Source organism: Dermacentor albipictus, chromosome 6 (assembly GCF_038994185.2).
Source record: "Dermacentor albipictus isolate Rhodes 1998 colony chromosome 6, USDA_Dalb.pri_finalv2, whole genome shotgun sequence".
Lineage (NCBI taxonomy): Eukaryota > Metazoa > Arthropoda > Arachnida > Ixodida > Ixodidae > Dermacentor > Dermacentor albipictus.
In genome coordinates, this window is record NC_091826.1 from 66364819 (window position 1) to 66390774 (window position 25956).

The 25956-nt window shown below is 44.8% G+C and overlaps 1 long non-coding RNA gene across 1 annotated transcript; it reads left to right on the forward strand.

The window, feature by feature from the left end:
* Positions 1-18194: 18194 nt before the first annotated feature.
* On the forward strand, positions 18195-25527 carry LOC139046881 (uncharacterized). The gene is made up of 3 exons (XR_011506968.1): positions 18195-18442; positions 19954-20090; positions 25197-25527. It is a non-coding gene; the product is annotated as an uncharacterized lncRNA (long non-coding RNA).
* The last annotated feature ends 429 nt before the right edge of the window (positions 25528-25956 follow it).

The window sequence follows — 25956 nt, forward strand, 5'->3', positions numbered from 1 at the left end:
GACGGCGCATGCTACTGTGGCGCTATGTTGTAGAGGGTCGCCGCCATGGAGCACGTCTCGTACGGCACCCCGATTTCGTCTTCGCCATTTCACCAAAGTCTGCTCCTCCGCTTTCCCCCCGCTTGTGCTGTATCCTCCTCCTCAGCTTTCCTTCTCGCGCTCTCTTCGGTTGTAATTGCAGGTGATTGTTTTATTTCCACTGCACGGCCAGCGCCGCCGCTGCCGCAGATGCGCGGAGGCGAGCGCCATCTTGTGCTGCTGCAAAGAACCCAGCGCGCTTGCGTTGCTGTGATTAGTTCGTAGGGCTCGTTTGTTCTGCCAGTCTTTCATACTTTGCTGCGCCGCGCGTCCTCTCGGTTACGCCGGCGCCGAGGACGAGGCCGAGACCGAAGAGAGGAACGCGCGTGAAAGAGGTGCAGTCTAAAACGATTTCTGCTTTGCCATGTATTCAGATTATACACCGAGAGCTAATGCTTTCTCAACTTTACGCACCTTTTCGACGTGAGCAAACTGGGCGTCACCTCTTGGCTGTGGTAATTTCACGTGAACCCCAGGGCAAGAGTATTGAGGACGCTGCCACGCGTGCCTACGTAATCCCACGCCACAGTCCAGGGAGGAGGTTCTCGCTGTGCTTGATGAAAACGTCAATACATGACAAAACATCATATCTTCGCCATGATTTCCTGATGGTGCCCCTATGATCCACTTACAAACTAATAGAAAGAAACGGCGCACCATCAGTAGCGTGAACGCTGTAAATTGAGTGAACGGAGAAAATTGAGGACATAGTGTGGGAGCACACAGAATCATCGCTGTTTCGAAAAATGGCGCTAACATTCTTTGCGATTCAAAGGACCCCATCGTGCTAGACAAGACTGTCTGAAGTTACATTGTTTTAGTAGTCCAAAAACAAGAAAGGGGCTGGCAGATGGAATGGCACACTGTGGTATAAACTTTTTTAAACAGGGTTGAAGTACCTCAGACAGGCTGGCCAACGTTTCGATAGGAGGACCTATCTTCGTCAAAGGCGGCCTCGTCATCCTCGGCGTGTTAGTTTTAAAGGGTTAGTGCAGTGACGTCACGTGCGGGTGTTGTCGCTGGCGGCTGGTTTTAAAGAGAGAGATTACAAGAGGGAACAGGCGCTGTCGTCCGACGTCTGTGAGCCTCATTCTCAAGACGAAGGGACAAGAGCGTGAGAGTGGGCACGCGGGGAGGAAAGAAAAGAAATAGAAGCAGAAAAAAGGGAAAAAGAAGGAAAAAAAAAGCAGGGGGGTGCCAGGGCCGTACCAAGACACAACAAGGGGGGGGGGGGGGGGGGTTAAAGAAAAAGAAAGAGAAAAATGAAATCTTTAAGAAATACGGGGGCTTGGGAGCGTGTTGGGGATGCGAAAGGTTAGGAGGTAATCCGGGGGAGTCGTTGGCGGCATGTTTTTGAGGCATTAGAACGGCCGGTCAAGCAATAGGTCGAGTAATTTTGAAATAGTTAAGGTGGCGACGGGGAGTCTGCGGTGCAATGTGTGGGGTGACTGAAAGGCAGCGGCATGGTCTTTCAAGGGGCACTGCCCCACGCGCTTAACGTAGGTGTCGTTACGGCGGCATCCAGAAGGCGATGGTTGAGGCGCCGAAAAAGGCATATGCCTTTTTCAATAGTCAATATGCCTTTTTCGGCGCCTCAACCATCGCCTTCTGGATGCCGCCGTAACGACACCTACGTTAAGCGCGTGGGGCAGTGCCCCTTGAAAGACCATGCCGCTGCCTTTCAGTCACCCCACACATTGCACCGCAGACTCCCCGTCGCCACCTTAACAATTTCAAAATTACTCGACCTATTGCTTGACCGGCCGTTCTAATGCCTCAAAAACATGCCGCCAACGACTCCCCCGGATTACCTCCTAACCTTTCGCATCCCCAACACGCTCCCAAGCCCCCGTATTTCTTAAAGATTTCATTTTTCTCTTTCTTTTTCTTTCACCCCCCCCTTTGTTGTGTCTTGGTACGGCCCTGGCACCCCCCTGCTTTTTTTTCCTTCTTTTTCCCTTTTTTCTGCTTCTATTTCTTTTCTTTCCTCCCCGCGTGCCCACTCTCACGCTCTTGTCCCTTCGTCTTGAGAATGAGGCTCACAGACGTCGGACGACAGCGCCTGTTCCCTCTTGTAATCTCTCTCTTTAAAACCAGCCGCCAGCGACGACACCCGCACGTGACGTCACTGCACTAACCCTTTAAAACTAACACGCCGAGGATGACGAGGCCGCCTTTGACGAAGATAGGTCCACCTATCGAAACGTTGGCCAGCCTGTCTGAGGTACTTCAACCCTGTTTAAAAAAGTTTATACCACATTGTTTTAGTAGGTTAGTTTTGTACAGCATGGTCAATATGAGTTTACTTAAGCCTAGGTACCTCTTACTAGAAACTACAAATGCACCTATACGATATACCACAATGTCACCAACAATTGAAATTTCCATAAACGTCACAGGCCACAAATTCATCAGATTTGTAGAATTTACACTCGATTTCATGGAAATATTACCCACTTGTTCTAAGACGCATGGATTTGTTCATGGAGCCGTTAAGCGGCGGCGTCGAAAACATACGCAATCTAGAAAATCCACCGCACTTGCTCTAGGTGCCCGACAGTTATCGTCTGCGTATAGTATTAGTACGAGAAGTAACTGCAGCGTTCGCAAGGAATTATTAACTTTATTAAGCTTTCTTCGTGTCCTTTTAGATAACGACTCTGTCACTGCAAAAAAACTTTCTAACAGAAGCCATTCCACGATGAATACCAATGGTAATGCGATTAGCGCTTACATATGGTAGCTACACAACATATTTCCACTACCTCAACGTAGGTGATAGAGAGAGGGAGAGATCGTAAGGATGCATATCCTGCCTTAGCCATGTACCACGCCAGGCTGCTGTCCCTCCGTTGTCTCAGGACGCGATGCTCCAACCACTGGCGCTGTTTCGAAAACCGTGCCTCGGGCTGGTTTACACATAAATTCGGACAAGAGGTTTTTAATGTGTGTGAGCTAGGTTCGATTCCGCCCCGCACCAGAGATATGTTAAGATTTTTTATTAATACATTGGTATCATATCCCAAGTCACCCAGGCTGGTGCCAAGAAACATTAAATGAAGAACGCGTTTTACATTGTAGCACATGCCCAATTACCAAGTTGGGCTGAAAGTGGATCATGGAAGAGCGGCCCATAACGAGGGTTGCATACCCAGTAAGCCAATGTGGACCGACGGTTGTTTGCGAAGCTGGTTAACTCAGCACAGCAGTCCAATGCTGTTCCCACTAGACCATGCGCTACCAAGCGATCCAAGGTGGCGGGAACGACGTTAAATACGAACAAAGTGGCAAGCAGGTCGGCAGACAGACGACAAGCTGGATGCAGTAACCCCAAAAATGTTCAATGCATTATTTTCTTTAAACAGTGCAGGTGGAATGTTTGTTTAATGGGTGCAGAAAGACGGTGATGCTGTGTTGAGGTCGGAACTTGTTTGAGAACGAGCAAGTAAGCCTCGAAAAGATCGGGCAGCGGGAAAGGAGCTTCATATTCGTTTCCTTGAAGCGGGTGATGGTCGCAGGCAGGCGCGAGCTTGGTACCGAAACAGCCAGCACTGCAACCTACGTGAGAGTCCCGAACTTTTGTTTTGGAACGTAGTTATCAATAACAATAAAATAAAAGTTGCAGTGCGCGTGTCACACGCCAATAGGCAACTTCTTTTTACAGTTTTTTCAGCGAAGCTGAAAACCCCTCGTTCGCACGAAAACCCTCGTTCGCAGGAGTTTGAGAAACAACTAAATACCTCTGGAAGCTTATAAAATGACGAAATGGGTGGAACGTTAGGGGACGATATGCAAGGAAATATTATAATAAAGAATGTAAGGTGGAGGTTTACAGACAGGAGGAGGAGGAAAAACTTTATTTGCTCTAATGGTCTTCTTCCCCATCTGCGCAGGGTCGACGCCCCTATTCCAGGGCACCACTGAGGGTGGCTACTCGGCGAGCGTGCCTTACTAGTCCATGCTGGACTTTCGGGTCGCTGCTGGAGAGCACCCTCTCCCACAGCTCCACACTCGGGTTTTTTATTTGAAGGAATTGCTGATTCTGAACGCATTCCCATGTAAGGTGATATAAGGTGGGCTTGGCGCCGCACCAGGGGCAAATGTCTCTATACTGGGTGGGAAACATCTTGCTTAGTGTGTTTAGGTTTGGATATGTTCCTGTTTGCAGCCTCCTCCAAGAGATTGCTTCATGCTGATTTAGGCTGTTGTGGGGTGGAGGGTATTTGATTCGGACCCCCTTATAGTAATTCAATATGTCTGAGTAGCTTGGGTTGACTGGTATGGGTTCCTCAGGGTCGGTGCTTGTGGCCGCTCGGTTTGTGTGCTCTCGAGCTGCCTTGTCCGCCCTTAGGTTCCCTTCTATTCCAGAGTGCCCCGGTACCCAGAAAATTGTATGCCTGAGTTTGTTGTTAGCCCTGCAGGAGCGGAGGATGTGAAGCGCTCTGCGTCCTATTCTGCCGATCATGTAATTCCGACACGTAGTTTGCGAGTCGGTGAGTATTGTTAAAGACCTTTCGGATCGGTAGCCCTACACTGCCGCTAGAGCTACGGCTATTTCCTCAGCTTCCGTTACCGAGCAGTCCTTCATTGACGCGCTGCTGATCTCTTTGTAGTCCTGGCTTATTACTATCGCAGCTGTCTTTACTATGTTTGTGCCTCTTTGCTTGGCGTATACTGCAGCATCTGTGTATACTGTTGTGTTTTTTGTGGCCAGGTACTTTTCGACGTATTTCGCCCTTGCGTCCCTTCGCGCCGTGTGGAGGTTTGGGTCAATGTTTTGTGGAGGTTTGGGTCCATTCTAAATTTTGAACTTCTCTGCACTTAAACAAAGAAAGATGTTTACACGTGGTTAAGCTGAACCAAGCAAAGCCAGGGAAGCCCTCGCAGCAATGCTGTTTCGCAGACATAAGCTTCAGCGGCTTCAGATTTTGCTCGTCGTTCATTAAAACTCCGGTTTCTCGATGGGTATTTGTGTAACTGGTGCTCCTAAGTACAACACACTGGCGCTGATCCCTCCCGAAATTGAATACTGTAAGGTTTGAAGTTTTAATTTGTTTTGACGACTGCATGGCGTTTTTTAAAAGCTGGCCCGTTAGCCACTGTTGCAAAATATGGTCAAAACGACAGAAAACCTGCAAACTTTTCGTAAAGGCGACGAGCATTCGCTAGAAGAGACAACACGGCAGGCCTTGCTTCCACTTGCAAAACTCCGAGCAAATGCAAACGCATAGAAGTGCAATGAAATGGAATTTGTTCCTGACCAAAATAGACCATTTTTAAGTAATGAAAAGACGGTTTCCATCCGCACCTTTGTTTTGAGTGTGCGTAGAAGCATTTGCAAACATTTGAGAGAAGGCGGTATGGCTGAAGTTCTCTTCCAACGCGCAATTTGCAAGACCACAATAACGCGACAGGACTGTGGTAGAACACTTTCTGAAACCAAACTTACTGGACAACGACCACATCCGTCGAAGAAGCAGAAATCTATTGCTGCAATACTGAAGTTCTTGAGAACCGGTGGCATTTTATACCGATCGTACTTCTTCTGCGAGTCCAGCGGCGGGTACGCCACAGCTGATTCGCTCACTCTCCACCTACTTTCCTAACTTATTTCCCTTCTCTCTTACTCCCAGTGTAGGGTAGCAAACCAGAGATTCGTTACTGAACCTTACTGCCTATTCTCCCCTTACTTCCTCTCTATCTCTCTCTCCCCAGAACCTTGTACTCTGTAGGTTGGGTACCATCGTGGACGCAGGAGTAGCACCTTGTGCGAGAAAAAGGCTCCAGGCACCTGTGAATTAGGGATTTAAATGGACAGGGAATAAAGTCGGAGAAAGAGGCAAGACTTGTAACTCGTAAGTTGTCTTCGTGGCAAAATATGTATGGTATTTGATGTGATGCCACTGTTCTCTACGAGATCTTCGTTAAAGCAGTATTAGCCACTGTTAGCCCCTTTAACAGGCTACTCCCTTTCAAGCAGCTTTCTTATGAGCCTTAACTATCACAATGACACATTCTGGTGAATTACATTTTACAAGTTAACCTGTCTCTCGGAGCTTCGTGCTGACACTCCTGCTCTGCAGTACGTGGCAGAACAACGCACATAACGAACAGCAAGGCATACAGACGCACAATATGCCCGGAATGAGCTCTTTCACACAGGAAAATAAATACATCATCACGTCACAAGCTGTGTCACCGCCATTATTTAGGAAATGGACTTTGCACGGGGAACAACTTCGACGACATTTAAAAAGCAATGGCGATGCGTTGTATCTTCACATTTCGCTTAACAGATAGAAAGGGTGAACGAATTGGCAACGCTAAAGCAGGCAACGTCTACGTCAATAGTGTCTTAAAAATTGAATAATGCAATGTTTAATATATCTCGCAATTCTATGTATTTCTGTCTGTTCTTCGCGTTTATTATTCATTGTTTCTATCTCACTGGTATCGTATTTCACGTGCACTGGTCTGAACCTCCTCTTTTTTAGTGTCCGCACTTGGTTCATTCTTTTCGTTTGACACCCAAATCCTAGGCATGCCAATACCAGAGGTGAGGCACTGTATGCTACAATGCAATTATTTTCACTTTTCTTCATGCGAATTACTCTCGTACCCTGAATTTTAGATAGTGTGTCACTAATTGTCCCTTCAGTAAGACACCGCTGAAGTCGCCTTCCAGACGCATAATTGCCTCGCGCCAGGCGAACTCAGTCTTTCCCAAATGTGTGCCGTACGACTGCTTTGCCTCATGATGACCATCTATACAGCGGTGCACCCTTTACAGGCGTATCGTGCATTGCCCGCTTTTGTCGTATTGGCGCGAATTACTCCCCTACCGTTAATATACATTTTGGGACTCATTCTCACAATTAGTCTGGCAGATACCCGCATTTTAATACATTCGGCGACTGAATACGACGCTCCATGGGCGCGAAACAGCCATTCTTTTTTTCTGTAAGTGTTTACCAAGATGTCCAGAACCTGGATTCGTCAAATTACGTTGAATTCAGCTCTGGAGACCTCGTCTTCAGATACAAGTCCACACTAATCAAGAACGCGATGGAGCAGTACGAGTAGAAACATACATGCCATGCCAACGACTGCTGGCTGGTCTAACAAGTACTAGCTAGGCTTTGGATTGTGCATGTTTAAAGCGAAACTGGAAATTCGGCTAAGTTTATCCTTACCGCGATTTGGTGTGCCACAGTCAACTGGACAGCTGTGCTCCTTGATAATCTCTAAGTACTTTGCTTTAACACATTCTTTGCTTCATTCTTGACACTTTGCGTTGGGTGGGTATATTCCTGTGTAAATTCGCGTTAATAAAAAGAAAATAATGTGTCACCAATGGTTTAATCGAACCTCTGCCGTCGAGAACATAAGCCCGGTGCCCTAACTATTACGCGACGATTAGACACCAATTTCTATCTTTTCAAATCCTCAAGTAAAGGAAAAAAAGAATACGTACTGCAAAAGTTAAATGCAAAATATATATACAGAGATACAGCCGAGCAGCTTCCATTCTTTGCGTAGCGTCTGTGCTGATAGTTTAGCTTCGGTACAGCGGGTCCAGCTGGCACATACTGCCAATCGCGCTTGCCCTTTGAAACACTTGACGTGTGCGCCATGCACGCTTTTCTCGTCCCCTTTCGTTTTGACAGCTTCCACTTGGAGGCGCCATGTTAGACTGCATTTTGTTCGGGAGCAGCCCACTCTGCTCAATAATTTCGTATTAAATGCGTACGTTTCGTGCGACCTGTGCGACGTTGTACCAACTTCATGATAGCCCAAGGCAAGTCATGTTCAGACGTTGTCGGAATACAAATACGGGCGTCGTTTTTACCCACGTCGTATAACTTAGCCATAGGCACCCACGATAAGATAACACGTAGTTGTTAATGAAGACACAATGCGTGTTTTTTCCGCTTACACTCGTCACCCCAATAACTATAAAAATTCAGCTATACCCATGTTCTGAGCTCGCGACAGAAGGCCGGGGGAGAAACCATGCTGCTGCCGCCATACGATCGTTGTCAACGTGCTTGTGACCGTGCTACTGTCGTCACGCGCTTGTGTGCTCGCGATCCACACATCGTACTACCCAGACGTCTCCCGGCTTTGCGTTGCCCGGTTGAGCTACTCGGAATGTCGTGTCCCACCCCCCTCCTATCGCTCCTTCAATTTATCTTGCAATTCTCCCCCTTCTTTTAAGGCGCTTTTTCTATGGTGACTCTGAAATAATTTTTTTTAAAGGGCAGGAACCCGCCGTGGTGGCGTTGTTGCTATGGCCTTGAACTCCTAAGCCTGAGGTCACCGGAATAAATACTAGTCCCTGCGGCTGCACTAAAGAGAGGGCGAAATGCAAGAACGTACGAGTACCATGCATTGGGTAGACGTTACGGCACATCACATGGTCAAAACTATTAGCTCCTCCCTTTACAGTCCTGGAGACGTTACGTCTCCCGCCTTGTATACAAGTGCTTGAAAGCGCGCATCATCACACGATGTTCCATCAGCAGTTCACTCCTTAAGCCCTTTCAGGAGCCCCGGGTGTAGATATTTAGCGCATTCGGCTAAGGGCCGCGGAGAAAACAAAGGTTCGAGGAGTGGCCACCGAAGCACAGCAGACGCTCAGGGGGCGGCAACTTCCCCCTATCCACCACAAGCCCCCCCCCCCCCATGTTGAATATACTATCCACCTGGTGTCACTTTGCAGAAACGCAAACAATGCTAAGCATCATTGTTTGTTTGCGCACAAACACAAACATTGATTGCTAAAGTGCGCAAGATCTGCAAAACGCGTTTCTAAAACCCGAAACGCATTTCAACGGTTTCTACACCTTACAAAATGGTACTTTCATATGCAGGTACAAACTTCCACACTGTGGTCACTGGAGCGAATTCTACACTGCTGTTTCTAACATAACTTTCCTGAAAACCTCCGTGCTAGCTCTGATGACCCTGAAGCTTTCGTCGCTTTATATATTAATCATTACGGGGAACTGTAAATTCAAAATGTAAAATAATTATGATTCCTTGATATCTCTTAAGTGAGTACCTCAAGTTAGTGTAAATATATGCCTGAAACATGTGCTGTTGGAATGGTTATCTTTAATGGGCATAAAGCGACGTGGATGCGATGTCGAGGTAAGGGCTCCTTTTTGCAGTCGGGTTTGTATCAGAGCGGGCGGTGAGGTCCAACGAGAGAGCAGCGCGCCTTCGCGGGAGCTTCGTAGTCGTCTTTGCTTGCCATCGGACTGCTCGGTATGAACACATCTACGAATACAACCTCTATCGCCGCCCGAACTTTTACTTTGACGCGTAATTATCAATGTTCGTGCACTAAAGATTGCTTTGCGTAAACTCACTAAAATAGACTACTCCTTTGTAGAGTTTCTGTAGCCGGTAGTGCAAAACGTCTGTCTCATAAGTTTCATTTTAGCGATTCCACGTTAAAGACCAACTAGGAGTTTGTACGGCTACCGCAGTTAAAGGTGGCGGCACCAAACATCGCTGATATTAAATCAACAGGAAATGAATACAAATTACAGTACAGTTACCAGTATGAGACCCGTATGTTTAAGGGCTATCTGGGGAGCTATCCGCGCTTTTTTCTCTGCTGATCTTGTACTCGCCGAAAGTATTGAAAGTGTAAAGATCCTCTTTTTCTCATTACATTGCAATCTAGAGGATGTTTTACAGCATTCTCGTTCGAGCTGCTATGCTCATATGCGACACTCGAGCGCTCGTCGGCTGTCTTAGTCCATACCGAGCAGCCGAGTAACGTAGCACGACGAGGGCATGATGACGGTAGGATGATAATTCTAAAATAATAAGGAGAATCAAGCAATGATGGTGTGACGATGGCGCTATGTTGAGAGTCGGATCGATGCAAGAGTGACGGCGCTGAAACGACCAATACGCCATTACGTCGCGACGATGATACGACAGTGATAGCATGAAGACTACATTTCAATGGCTATGCTATATAACAGTGCCATAATCAAATTTGCATGGCAATATCATGGTTACAATAGACTGAAGGATAAGGAATTGTGTCAATTGAACGACGAAAGTTGTATGATAGCAACGGTGTGACGACAACCGGACCATGTCGCCGGTATGAGGACTTGGAAAGCATATTTAGTGCCAGCAAACAAGGACAGAAGGGAGACGACACCACAATGCGCTAACTTCAACAACTTGATTTTCAGGAAACACACCTATTTAACCCATGCACAGTGGTGCCACTTCATCTATATTTTAACCATCTAAAGAAGCCGCCTCTTTATCTAACAAGTCGACCGAAGGGGCACTAACACATGAATCGCTATTCCGACAGATTGTCTGAGCCTCAATAATCTCTCGCACATCTTTATCTTTGTGCTTCGCAAGCACCCGGCAGGATTCATACACCGGTGCGCAACCGCATTCCTGACAGTGAGTTTTCAGATGACCGTATTGCTAATTTTTCGCGTTTAGGCTATGTTCCCGTAATGGGTCATTAAGACACCTTCCTGTCTGTGCGATGTATTTTTTCCCACAGCACAGCAGGATCTCGTGAACAACAACTTCTGCGCCATCCACTGGTGCTTTACGATGATTCGTAGAGCATCCGACAGCTGGCTTACGGTACGGGTTCGTTTATCGACATATTTTTGCCAGCTTTCCCGGTGCTGAAATGTGCACTTTTGTGTGCACCCGGCTAGCCAGTTTCTTAGGACTGTGTTCCGCACTATGCAGGTAGGGCCCCACCGCTACCTTCCCTCTGCGCTCTGGTCGTTGATTTGCCGCGTCCTGAATTGTGCTATCTGACTCGCACCTTTTTAGCAGCCCCTCTAACACCGAAACTTGCACTGATTCCGGAAACCTGCTGCTGATAATCTTCCCGACTGATTCCTAAGACTCGTATTGATCTTATGGTGGCAAGATTTCTTTAATGCATTTCCAAAGCATAATTCGGCAAAGCTTCTCTTGACGAGCTTCGAGTGGGATGACCGATAAGGTAACAGGGGCTTATTAGCTCTAGGTTTACACTCCCAACACGTGTGCCTTTCCGTGAATCGGAGCTGAATATGCAAGAAACGAGCGTGGCTTTTCTGCCATGCGCCTTTGGCGTCCGCGGGAGCCCAGGGTGTTACGGCTGGTTTCGCGGGGCGGGCGGTGCGGCTCGCGTCGAGTCTGCGCTGCCCGTTTGCCCCCGTGGGCACTTGGCCAATGGAGGTACTTCGAGATTTTACCATACGCTCTGAGCGGGCCAGCCTAGGTTGGTGCGCTCGGGAGACGATACATACATGGCTTATTACTAGGCAGGGAGCCCAGATTGACGGCGTCTCGGCCATGTGGCTGTGTCGCGGGTGTCTGGTAGCCTCGTCGGTCTTTCAGTAAATTGATCCTAACGTACTCAATACGATCAGCTCATTTGATCATCCCCCAGCCCACAGTTGGAACGTATATTTCGCTTGGTTAGATTACTACTGTCTCACCTCACGCATTTTATATTTCCTCCTAATAGTTTTTTACTTTCTTTTTTCTCGTCATTCATTTAATGTAACATTCACTTCGCCGTGAGTTCTGCCTCCCCGCTTACAGGCGTGTGGAAGGGAAGGGCTGCTCTCGGTGACAACATGTGAGATATATCCCAGTGGCCCATTCTGCCCAAAACGTCTGCGAATATTCACACGTCGGAACAACAAAATACATGAGTTACAGCCTCTTGTAGTACACATTCTTTTGCTCAAATCCATTGTTGTTGCATTTCGTGTAAGTAATGACCACTAGTTTGGTTGCCAGTGCACATTCTACTGGTCAGTACCAGCGGATTACTCTTGTTCAAAAGTTTTCAGCTTCCTTTCTCTGGACTTGCATTCAACCATTGCTGCTCTCGGAAACCAGACGATGATCCAGGTCATCAACTCTTCGGGCACCTGTTTCATGATCCCTGTACACCATCGTCAAAATTTTTATGTTTTATCATTACACGCTTTATGCGAGGCCTCTCTGTCCTCGCTGACGGAGTCTTAGGACATAAGTAGTTACCTTGCCCACCATTTATTTTTCCAATTGGCTTTTATTTTAAATCATGCACTTTGGGACTTTCACTCCTCATTTTTTATTTTTCATTGGCTCTAAACCCGTTATTGCTTTTTAGTAGGTACGGGTTTCCCCACTTTTCTTTAGTTTGCTTTTATAATTTTGGGGAAAAGACGAAATCCGGGGCCGTTAAGGACCATCCGGCCCCTCATCCACCCTTATTGGGAAAATGTATGCATTTCATTTGTGTTTCAATAGCCAAATTAGTATTCACTCATCAAAAGATGATTAGTAGGTAGTGGCACCTTCGCCGATGTCCTTAACGCTGTCTTCACCTGAATGTGAATTCAGTGCCGGCTGTCTCGAGCAAGACAGGCACTGCGCTTTGCAGTGAAGTGATGGCAAGGAACTATGCTAAGCGTCGCATAGGGACCAAATTCATACACACATTCCGGTTAAAACAAAACCTAAAAAGACAATGACAGAAATAGAGCGTCTACAAGGAGGGCATATTTATTGCACTTGGTGTCATATTTCTTACGAGTAGTATTTCATTGCGAAAATTGTGGGGGAATGTAGAGAAAAGCAAACAATGCATTTGCTTGGCTTCTTAGGGCAGAAAATTGCTACAGTGTATTGGCGCCTAAATAATTTTAGTGTACTATACAGCTATGTGACAACGCAGTAAGCCAATTCCCATTGACACCTCGAAAGTACCTTGGCCAGGAAGCAGTCGTCAATTTGACAGAGTTTAATCTGAGCTCACAACTCATGGAGGACATTTTTGTGGCCGAAGCTCCCGATAACCTAATTCAGATAATGAAGATCGTTCATAAGGGGTCTGCGAATATTCGAAACCCCCTACTAAGGAATTGACTAGTGTCGTATTTTATTCGCTATTCGCATGAAACGGTACTATTCGTAAATGTTAGCATTTTTTTCTAATACTTATTATATCACAACTAACGTTAAGTGCACCCAATGAAACGTAAAAGTGCAGCAAAAGTACGGTAAGTTTTCACCCCAGCGGCCACAGCACGTATAATAAACATTCATACTGGCGTATCAAAGCAGGCTACACCACTTAGGTAAGGATACCTTACAGAGTATGCTGCAATCATTCGAGCTTACTCAAGATTCCTCATGATGTGCATGTTAAGAAAGTTTCTGGTTTACCCTTATTGCTTCATTTGTGCTTTTAATGCACAACGCATCATAACTTGCGATGTATCGGCAGAAACTTCCTGAATATAAAATACACGGCTGTGAAATTCATTTTATATTAACTCTGGTAACTGCTCTTGATTTTCCGAAAACAATTCAATAGCGTATTTGAATCGCAACTGGCATTATTCGATTTGTATTCGATTTGGACGGAAGAGTAACTATTGAAATCCCCCTACTGCAGTTCGTAGGTTCAATAATCAAAGCTTTGAAGCCTTAGACAATACACTATTTTTATGACCATATATTTGCAGAACGAGGCTTCGCGCACTTGCCCGAACTTTGAAAACACGTTGCGTCTGCAGGTTATATTTTTTGGCAAAGGCACCGTGGGACATCACGCCTAGATATTGAGAGCAAGGCAGGATATACGCGTAGTTTGTAAAGAACGATCTGAAAAGACACCCACACTCGACGTGGGATGACTCTGAAGAGTGTATTTGAAATAAAAGCAAAAAGAAGAAATAAATTAGCTATGTGCAATGAATGTTATAGCAAATGTGTGCCCAAGCAGCTTTTCTTACCTTATAACGTGAGGTTCGTGCGGGACAATCCAGCCTGTGTTTATGTGAAAGCAATAGCTCGGACTCAATTGTGCCGCCTTTTCATATACTGTTAATAGCAGAGCAGAAATGTGTTTCTGTGATAACCGAAGGGCCGGTAATATTGCATAGTGTGGCATTTAAGAGAGATAGTTATATTCGAGTGATTGCTTAAAGAAAATGCTTTTTACTTATTATAAAAAATGCCTTTATTTTATAATAAAAACTTAGCGACAGTTCCAACAAATTAGAAACGCGGAGTTTACAAATTCATGTTACTGCACCAATAAAGTCGCCAGAATTTGGCTAATTGAGTCCGGTAGAACATCCAAGGCAGACAAGCCTGGTAGATTATTTAAATCTTACGTGAATCGTTTACATGTTTACAAGGTTGTAGCAAAAATCGTGCTACCACTTTATTCACGTACTATTGTATTAAATCTACAGAATTGTGTCTCCATTTTTCATTGAATACTTAAAGCGTAGAACACCTATAACGTTCATATTCTGAAAAGATGTGATTTTGCTTAATTTCTATGCAAACATCGGCATCATAATTCACAAATTGCCTTCAACATTCACGAAATCTTCATTTTTTTTATTCCTATACGTGAAACATGACCAAAGTTCGTGCAATGGTTGCAAAGAACATATGCACCGACGATTACGATTGTCCGCAATGCGAAATGTGAGCACAGCTCTTTAGGTGTTCAATTGGCGAAAGATCGATGCTACAATTTCAGAGTTGTGTACGCATGTACTATTACAGGCCACACTTTATTTTATACACAGTTTTTCCTCAAAACACCCTCCCATCGCAGTCCTTCAGGATCGAGACGGAAGGCGTGCGTCAGAAAAATGGACGAATGCAGGTTCGGCTTCGACGCTTAGCTTGTGCATCGACGTCGGTCACTTCTGAATTCTGGCATCGGAGGCCCTGTGGCTTTGGTCGGGCAGGCGGCTAAGCAGCAGCGGCATAGAGAGCATTTGCAACGGTTTTGTCGTCATTCTTCAAAAACAAAGCGTAAACATGGGAACGCGTGGCTCGCGCAGAGTGGATTCTCTAGCGACGGCCGCACAGTTGAAGTAGCGCATGCGCAGTGGGATCAAAGCCGGAACCAGGGCTTTGTTTCCATATATGTTGCACTCTTAGAAACATTTACACCCTTTGGAGGTTATTTTGTCCCAGAACAATAATCGTCATCTGTCTTGCCCGCGTTTCCTTTCTTTAACGATGCGAGCCCAGTACTTCCCAGTCACGAACGGCATGCGCGTTACACTCTAAAAATTTTCACACCCTTATGGGTGTAATGCGGGTGTATTCATCTTTTCACCCTTGTAAACACCCTTGAAACACCTTTTTTAACGAAAAAGGGTGTTCAACAAGAAAACACCCTTGGAACACCCCAGTCTTTCTAATTTACACCCTAATTATAAGGGAGTAAGTGAACAAACACACAGTATTTGATGAATGAACATTGCAAGTTAAGGCGTTGATATTGGCTGTACATGAAACGCGCGCTACCTGCGCTTGAATCAGGTAGCTGGAATGATTAGATCGGGGCACCTAGGCAGCAGCGCACTGGCTCCGAACAGTGGTCAAAAATGAAGTTTCCCACGATTGTTGATATTGAACGGATGACACTAACGCGCAGACTTTGCATAGCCAGATATATGCAAAAGGCTTCATATGATCAATAGCAAAATATTTACAATGCTATCACTGAATACTTAAAGGTGTGCAACCAGTTAGACTGGGAATGGTTAGGAGTGAGGGCTAACGGTAAATAGCTCACCAACTTACGGTTCGTAGATGACATTGGCATACTCAGCAACACTACAGACTATTTGCAACAAACGTTTGAGGAACATGTCGAAGAAAGTGTAAGTCTGACTGAGAGTTAGTATGCAGAAGAGGAAAGTAATGTTCCGCAGCGTGGCGAGAGAACGAATGTCATGGTCGGCAGTCAGCCTCTAGAACCTGCGCAGAAATACGTTTATTGAGCTTAATTACTCGCAGGGGCCTCTGATCAAGGAAATTAACAAAAATAAAACATTAGCTGGAGAGCTTACGGCAGGCATTACTAAATCATGACCAGGGAGCTTACTGCTTACCATTGCTTTCTACCGTTACTAACGTATGGGGCCGAAACTTGGAAGTTACCAAAGAAGCTTGGGAAGACGTTGAGGACCGCGCAGCGAACGATGGAATGAAAATTATTAGGCATGATGATAATAGACTGGAAGACAGCGATGTGGATTAGAGAGCGAACGGGAATAGCTGATATACTGGTTGACATTATGAGGAAGAAGTCGTGCTGGGCAGACATTGCAATGCGTAAGGGAGAGAACTGCTGGTCTATTGGAGTTGCAAAATGGGTGCTAAGGGAAGGAAAGCACAGTCGAGGACGGCAGAGAATAATGTGGACGTGATGGAATCGGGAAACTTGAAAACACGTGGAACCAGTTAGCACAAGACAGGGGTATTGGAGATCGCTGGAGAAGCTTTCGTCCTGCGATGGACGTCAAAATAAGCTGATGATGATGATGATGTGACGACATCCATGCTAGCTTCGCGGCATGTATTTCATGTTATGTCATGCATGCGTGTCATGCACGTTCTGATAGCTCGATTTCCGCCGATTGCGGGGGGGGGGGGGGGGGGGGCGCTAGTAGCGGCGTAGCCAAGTGGGGCACACCGGGCACTTGTAACGCTCACTAAAAGTAAAATTTTTGCTGCTATGGCAATGGCCCCGCTCCTTCCCCCTCCACGGTCAATTGGGACCCCCCCCCCCTCACACGAAAAAATTTTCTGGTTACGCCACTGTGGGGAGGGGGGTGTAAGATTGCTCTAGACCCCTCCCCCTAACTTGTCAACGGAAACGGGGGACGGGAGGGCAGCTGCCGCCGGGCCGCAAACCTTAGGCAGCGCAATTAACGGTTGCATTTCCCTTTGGACGTGAATACTGCATTAATGCCATTACACTGTAGGATTCGTGGCGGTTCGAGGGCATGCGACAATAAAAAAAAAAACACATACAGCCATCAGAAAGTCTTAGCTTGGGCAGATCTTTGGGAGCTGGGCAAGACTCTCACAAAAGAAAAAAAGCTTGGCACCCCTCTTACAGGCATTGTCAACTCTGGGTCCCACCGCTGACTGTACATTTCCGGTAAAAAAAATCACCCATGAACTCCTCTCGGATTTGTCTAAGTGTGCGTAAGCATTGTGACTCTTCCTCATCTACACGCAGTCAATGTCGTTATCAATGTTATGAGACTTGATCCGACAAGTATAAGCGCCAGCGCTGCCGCGACACGGGCTGCTCTGGTCGGCAGCGCAAGCAAAGTACTGCAGGTGGCGGGGCCAGACGCGCTGGTGACGTTCCGTTCGTTTTGAGCCGTTATCGCTCTTTAGCCCTCCTCATCCGCGACGAACCATTATCAACCGTTCTCCGGCGGCGGCTGCTTGTGGCACGGCCGCGCGAACCGTATCTTGAAAGCGAACTGCATTGTGGACAGAGTGTGCCCACTGCTGAAAACTTCACGCGCTGTGTTCTCACCGTTTACTTCGCTTTGAAAACAGACGCGCGCACACCTATCTTGAAAGTGATCTGCGAAAAGCGCATAGTGCGGCATAAGCTGAAAGCTTCGTGAGCGCAGTGTTCTCGCCGCTTCGGTCGCGTTGAAGCCTTGAAGCGAGAGCTAGCACGAAGGTGAATTCACTCGCTGATGCGGGTTCTATATTGAAAGATATCGTGCGGTACAGACTGACGGACGGATGGTTTTTCTTGTTGGGGAAGTATAGAAATGCTTACGTTATAAAAAAAAATCGCAGGGTTCGCGAATTTCGCGATAAGAACCAACACCAACCTACTCCCCCACCCCCCGCTGAGCGATGCCGTCTTGATCGCCCCCTCCCAACCCCAGGAAAAGGGACACTACCTTTCTATCTCAGTTGAAGAAAGGATGATGAAGCGTTAACAACGACAATAACGGCATTTTCTAACGAGTTGTCTTATGGCCTCTGAGATTTGCGCGCGAAGCTGGCGCGCGCGAACCTGAGAGGCCATAATTGGCCGCTTAATAGCGTAAAAAGACAAAGATAATGCCAAACGACACAACTAAAAATTAAAACAAAGAACTGATCTTAGCTATACTGTTTGGGGAAAAGAAATAAAAAATTAGACAGCCGCAACACACGCCACTAAAGCCACCACCGCCGGCATAACGCGGAACCAGCTGTTGGCAACAATCATTCGCGCGTCATTGCTTCGTCCTTGTCGTCTCCGCAACGAGAGCCGCCATCTTCTCGCGCCTAACGTTTTGTATGGTTCTGTTCTCTGCAATCCGCGCACACAGCTCATCGGTGGTTGCACGTCTGCTCGGCGTCGCAATGCGGCCTGCGTCATTTTCTGGTGCTCGCGCAATCGGTGTGAAACATGTCGCATGTGAAATGTTTGATAGAAGTGCCTCACGTCCAAGTCAAGCCGCCGTACGGGTGTATGGCTGTGCGCCCCGTTCTCGGAAGCGTCGACGGGTTTCCGGCATGCGGATTTCAGGTACGTGCAAATGCGTTTCGCCCTCCTATTGAGCTCCGGAGCAAAGCGTGCAATATTTCATGTGAAAGATGCAGTGCCCGTGATCATGGTGTGAATTTCGAGCGGCAAACGAGAACTTTGGCACTTAGAGCACACCGCGGCTGCTAAGTCAGCGTGGAAATTGTTTTACGTTACCGTAATATGTTGCTGTCAGTCTAATCTGCGGCTTGTGGATAGCTAGCCCATTGGCGTTTGCTTGTGGCAGCGATAGGTGTATAAATGGAAGCGGTAATAATTTTCGAGAGCAGAGTTTTTTCGCTCGATGTTTGGTCGTGTTTATGGCGTTATGAAAGCTAGAAAACTAAATGGCTTGATCGTGCTTAGTTCCAACTCTAAGGGGCGTAACGTTGGCACTGTATATGTTTGTTTTCGGTGTCACGAGTACCACTTTCATGCTTTTGTTGCATGAGTGGTAGCTGCTGCGTGCCGTCTGAGTAGAACACAATAAAAGCAATTTCCTCACTCATACGTATGCAATGTGAGGTAACAAAATTTCCGAGCGTAAATATCCGGAGCGTAAATATTCGGAGCGTAAATATCCAGTATAGTTTAGTAAGAAACTCAAATTCTGTGTTAGCTTAGTAGGCGTGAAACAAGTGAAACTCGCATTCCTTTTTGAATTGTTCGCCCAAACTGCACCGCCCCCAGATGCGTCATCGGGTAATTGACAGTAGCTTCGCTACGTGAGTTGTTTTATGCGCCTATATTGCCCGGTTAAGTATCCTGTTCATTTATGCTGACGCTCGTTCATCTTGATTTTAAGCGGTTACTATCCCCGAGTACCGGACGATGCCAAACTTGTGAGGTGTAGCAAACGCGGGAAATTCAAAGTGGCGTGGCTGCAAGGCCCTGTTTTTACGTTTCTTGTATTCAAAGCCAACAGACACAGTATCACTGATTTATTTTCCATTTCTGCTGTACTTGATCAATCGAATGTGACAACTGCATCTGCTCTTTAATGTTCTCCATTTACTGTGTATTCAGCTTGGCTGCCACCTTCTCTTCAGAGGATGCCGCTGTGATAGCTCTTTCGTATAGCACATGCCTCTAGGCCCTTGTGTTTCAAGGGCTCCCGCGAGGCAGCAGTGCTCCAAGTAATTTTACCATTCTATATATTTTCTATTTTGCATCCACGATGGATTTTAATGTTAATAGTATTTGTCATTAGTCATCGCCATAATGTTATAGCACGTAGATTTTACGCACTTCACATCGACAATTTTTAAGCCAGTTTACAGCCAAGTCACATCTTCCATAATACATCGTCAACATTACCACTTGTCATGGCGCTCTTTGGCCAAACCTGGCCCTTGCGCCATAAAACACCACACATCATCATCATCAGCTTGGCTGCCAGAAAATGCTTGAATTTCTTTCAGTATCCACGTGACGAAATATTTCACTGACGGCCGTGTGTGAAACACGCAAGATGACAAAACTGATAGCAAAATGATTAGATATTTCTTTTATAGCGTTTGGACTCTACTTTTGGTGAGGATGTCGATCGACCTTGGGCCTGGCGACAGCGCACCCGACATCGCCAAAGTGCAGCCTATCAGTTGAGTGCCCCCGAAGGGACCATCAACATTGGAAAATGAAGCAGAGCCAGGTAGGAGCAATTTTTACTTTGGAACAGAATACTGACAGCTGCCTCTTTTTTTAAGAACTAAATAACATATTTACAAACCAATCCTTTCTCTTTGTGCAGCCTACATAGAATTGTTTTTTGCTTGTTATACAGACCTTCAGAAAGCAGTTCGGAACCCCTTTTTGCATGCACAAATAAATAAAGAGGAGTGCACTTTCTGAAGAAATTGATGCACTGAAATGTGCGTTCGACACACAGTGAGATGCAAAATAACCAACAACTTTAAAGCGGTAAAAAAAATTTGAAACATGTTCTAACATCATAGCCCGCCTTGGCATACGGATCTAAATATAACAGCAACGGAGGTGCATGCAGAGAAGTGTTTGTAAATGTTTGCAAGATATGTACATTGTCTAAGAAATTGTTTTTATTTACTTGGAGCTTCTTGGTGCCATGGCAGTGCAGTAAAAGCTCAAAATGATGCCCCTGCTCCTAATAAAGCACTTTTAGATTTTAAAATTAAATTATGGGCTTTTACATCGCAAAACCTAAAGTTTTGGTAACCTGGCTTCTTTAATGTACACCTGAATCTAAGTGCATAAGCGGTATTGCATTTTACCCTCATTGGAGGGCAGCTGCCATGGCCTAGATTGAAGCTGGGACCAGCATGACTGAGCAGCATGGCATCATAGTAAGTGGGCTATTACACCAGTTCAAAATGAGAAATACTGCTTAGAACTACCAACTTCTTGGCTCACAAGCACTTTGCACTAAGTTAAAGAAGTATGTAGTACTGTCAGTGGCCGTTTATGTACCAATTTCTTTTTAACCTGACTCCATTATTAAAGTGCGAAGCTTCAATTAGTCAAAACCAGCCTAAATTACAGAACCAGCTCAAAACACGCACCATGTATAGCTGGATTTGGACATGAAAATGGAGTCAATCCATGTCGCCGAAAATGGCGGTGGCAGTCACACTATTTCATGCATTTTGCCTAAAACATAGTCAATAATAATTAATCAATTTCTAAAATATTCTTTTCAAAAAGTTTTTTTCAAGCATGAAAGGAGGAGCCAAATGGTGTTCAGGTGCACGAGCAGTTAGTTGCACTGCACTTCTTGCATGTGTTCACTGGCTTCTTTCTAGCTTGAAAGAAAAATTTGTTGCACCTATTGAGCAGTAGAAAGCTGGATTGGGAATTTTTCAGGATGCTCTACAATTTTCGCACTGACACTTTTGCTTTGAATATAATATTTGAGCAGTTAAGTAATCGCTACTAACTAATTAACTAATCAGAAGAAATGTAAGAATTGGTTTCACTTCCTCAAAACGATGGCAAACGACATTGCCTTGGTGCTGTCCAGCTACGTGGCACTTGTACATATTTAAAGCTTGAACATGTCATACAGACCACCTGGTAATTACAAGGCATATATAGAAGTGGCTAAGTTGTGTGAGCCAGCCATATGTAGCAAATCATGAGAAACAGCCATGTTTCTTTCACTTAAGGGCATGATAAGATTTACATGCTCGACAACTTGCATCAGTGTGTTCTAGGCCTGTTCGTAGTTTAGCTGCTACATAAACAATATTTCTCCACATGTAAGCTCATATGCATCTTTCAAGTATATTGCCCCGTGTGTCCAAAATAAACCATCCTCACGCTTCCTTCATTATGTATACATCTGTTGCTGTGCTAAATTTTTAACATGCAACTGCACAAATTTTCATCTAGTTTACATATTTCCTTGTTTGGTGGCTTTATTTCTGAACAAGTTGTTTTCGTTAAACCCTGTTGCACACAGCAGTACACAGCATTTCTGCCTAGAGTGGGAATTGTTTTTTTTTCAGATTGACATAAATACACCTTGCCTGGGCAATGTAAGGCATTCTACATAACACGGCCCTGCAATAATGTTTCATATTGCATTCCAGCATCATACAGAACTGTTTACTTACCAGATTAGAATATGTATAAGTGTTGGAAGTAACAGAACTGGAAGAAGCCAGCAGATAATGAGGCCAAGGAAAGCATAGAGGAACATGTTTTAAGTTTTTTATACGAAGTATAGAAATGATGAATTCTAGGTAAGTGAAAGTGGATTAAAAGATATCCACCTCTTGGTGGGGAACGGACCCATAAGCTTCACATTACGCATGTGATATACTAACCACTGTGGTACTACGGCCGTGTTCGAGCGTCGACAATCTGAGGGGCCATTGTGGACGGTTGAATGCTGCCTCGGTGGCACAGTGGTTAGTGCATCGCATGCCTAATGCAAAGGCTGTAGGTTCGTTCTCCCCCCATGCCTGTTTTTTTTACCATTTTCATTTCCTTTTATCATTTCTACATTTAAATAGAAAATTACAAATAAGTTTCCACATGCCTTCCCTGGCATCTTCCAGCTGTGATTCAGAAAAATTTTGACCCTCAGTATCCGTTCTTCTCGTTTGGAAGAACAGGAGCTTCATTTTAAAAATAATGAATTCACCTTGTTCAGCATCTCAATGTGGTCTCAAATCTTATCACAGCATGTGTATTACTAAGTGAAGTTTTTGTTAAGATGATATAGCATGGGACCTAATTAGTAGCCTTTGTGTACAGATATATGACTAGTCTAATAAATAGGAGGATTTTAAGAAGCACTTCTAACATGGTCTGAGCATGTGTTTAAAAAAACTAATCTAGCATGATTTCAGGCATAGCTGTTGCCCCTGAAAAATATTTGGATCATCTGCATTGGCATTGTTTTTAGAGAGCACCAATACTGCTTTGATAGAAGTAGCCTCGTGAAACATGAAGCATCGCTTCTTGCTTAATCAAGGAAATATTATCTGCATATCTGACGTGCATGTGTCATATGCTCGAATGCTGTTTAAAGGCTGCTAATAAGAAAATTACTTCACTTGCCTTCCAGAGATTGCTTCAGTAGTCTATGCTACTCGATCATAAACAATTTACCAGAGTGAACTTTCATCACAGTTGACTTTGCAATGTTTATGCAAAATACAATTGCCTACTAGACATGTGACTGCACTAAAACTTGGAATTAATGACCAGTAAGATTTATGGGACCAGCAAAACTTAGTTTATTACTCCAGAACAAAATGCGAGGCACTTCGGTTATTTCTGCCATAGAGTTTCTTACAGTAATTACTAGAGGGAACTCTGGCGCTGCAGTCGTACCACCATGGGAATGATGGGAAGCACATGGATCTGTCTGATATTCGTGCTTGTGAATTCAGACGTTCTTGTGGCTTCGTATATTATACGCTGTATAAATCTTATTGTCGTAAATTTCAGCGCAGTCTATACTCTTAGAAGTGCAGAAGACGGCGCCAACACGCACAATTGCTATTAATTGCAACGATTGAGCTTGTCCAGGTAGTCAAATCGAAGGGCACCAAGCGTCTCAAGGCACTAGTATGCCCGCGATAAATTCATCAGGGCGTTGCACTCGCTTGTCGTTACATGCCTCCGTTGCTTAATGGTTTCAATATCAGACTTCTGTTCTAGAGTTCCTGTGTTTGAATCCTGTTGTCGGACGATGTTAATGTTTATTTATTTATTACATAGTATATTGTTGAAAATGACTAGAATACAAAGTCACAAAGCCGTTTGAAGCCAAACAGACGAAGTTTAGGCAAATCCATGTACTTCCCATAATTTCCATGCTGGTACAGCCGTTCTTGTTTGATCTCCTGTGGACACTAACGTCAGAGTTCCCTCTAGTAATTATTGTATGAAGCTCTGATTTCTGCGCCTCGCTCGTGCAGAAGCGGCACCACACCTGCTGCGTAAACATGCACTACCTTTCGGCCGAGTGCAGGGAATGCTGTGAACTCGCCATGTACATAGCCTGCACTAAGTAAAACAAATCACAACGTGCAGTTGCTACCACGTTGAACTGGTGGAATGAGTAGTGAAATGCAGTACCTCCTGAACTAGTTCAGAAAGTGCAGGTTAATCAAGTGGAGATTATATAGCAACAGAAGTTGAGTGATTCTGCATTACATTCACGAAATATACTTCATGATACTTTTCCATTTATTTCCTTAGTTATTAAGAATCCCTTTTGCATTGTTGGACAAAACTACAGAATGCCAACATATTTTCCAGCATTCACTGGTAGCAAACATGTCAAAACATGTTCTAGTGTCTGGATTGCCGCTTTAGGTGTTAACCCCCAAGTTAATTCCGGAAAATGTACCAAATGTTTTACGTACTCAATTTTCGGTGTCATTTTCTTTCTAAAAATATATTACTTCATTGGTCTCTGGTTAGAAATAACACAAAAATAAGAGCTGCTCTTGGGCAGCTTTCCCTCAATGCCGACTGTAACTCATCTTTGACAACAAGAGCAGCATAACGTCGGGCAGAAAGAGTGCAACTAGTCATTGGCGATATTGGTACTACCTGCAGTCACTAGTACAGCTTGTGATCAATGGTTAAAGGTTGCGACTTTGTTGCTGCCCAATTTTAATTCTGCAGCTGTTACACTTGGGTGTAGCATGTGTACGTACGTGTGCATGCATTAAAATGACTTCACGCTAGAGCAAAGCAACTAGTGCAGAGAGGCATTAGTCATCTTTATATATTTGCTTTGTAAAGATGCACTAACTTTATCTTTTGCAATATAGACTTGGCGCTCATTGGCCAAAGATGCCCTTGTGCTACTAAAACCTACCAATTAATTCGCTTTTTGCAGTAGCAGGTGCTTATTCCTTTTTCAGAATCGGTCTGCGAGTTCTAATTTGTTTTTCTTGAACTGTGCAATTCCCACTCACAGGACTGCATTTCATCTAAGGTGTTCCTTTTTCAATCAAGAATGTTAAGGTTGTGTTTGTGAAACTCGATTTCTTGCCTCAAACGAGCTTGTACAAACTGACCAAGCTGATAATTCTACCTGCTTATATAATAAATGTGTTGCGGTTATGAACCCTCATAATGAATGACACACAGTATAAAAATTTTATCTAATAAAACAATTTAATGAAAATTTTCATTTATTTCGCGTTTGTGTTCACTTCTCTACTCCTGTCCGTGTCCTGTCTGCATGCCTCACCTCTTTTTTTGCATATTAAATATCGTATAAACTTAACCATGCTTTTTTACCACAATGCAGGGGGAAAAGGTTCCGGTAACACTGCATTCAGTATGGTGGCCCAGACGTGTATGCAAGCAACCTCCTTCATGTGGACCAAGAACTACTCTGCAGTGTCTCACAGACTTCCATGCGAAGCCGTCAACATTCTCGTCTCAGTGGAATGGCTGCTCATCTATCTGCGTGTCCATCACCAAGATGGCCAGTTGTAAAGCTCCTGTACCCGTTTAAGACAGCTTAATGATTTTTTTTATTTAGTTTTCATGGTTAGCCGTAGAATCTTAACATTTTTGATGTTTCTAAAGTTTTTACCTGGCCCAAAGTGGTGCAATAACTTTAAACCAGTCTAATGTATTTAAGTGATGCTCACTCTAATGCCTATGTGGTTTTGTTTGTGTTTAAGAAATTTGAATGTCTGATGAGGTAACAGCATTTAAACTTGTCATCGTGGCTCTTTTCAGTGAGCTGCTAGGAAATAAGATGCAAAACTTATCACACGCCAGTTGTAGCATTTTTGTTTTCAAGACTAAAGTATACATGTTTCAAAAGATGGAAAGTGGGGAAAAAAGCCTCAAGAACATAATCATCCTAGGATTGTCATGTCCTTACAACTCTGCAATGGCTAATGCCTCATACATCTTGGGAGCACATTGGTCGCAATGCCTACAGGTATACTTCATAAGAGAATAGCTTGCACTCAGATTTTCCACGCAGTTGATGGCTGATAGCTTTTGTTTGTCGTCTTCATGTTACTACTATGTATTCAATATTCATTTACATG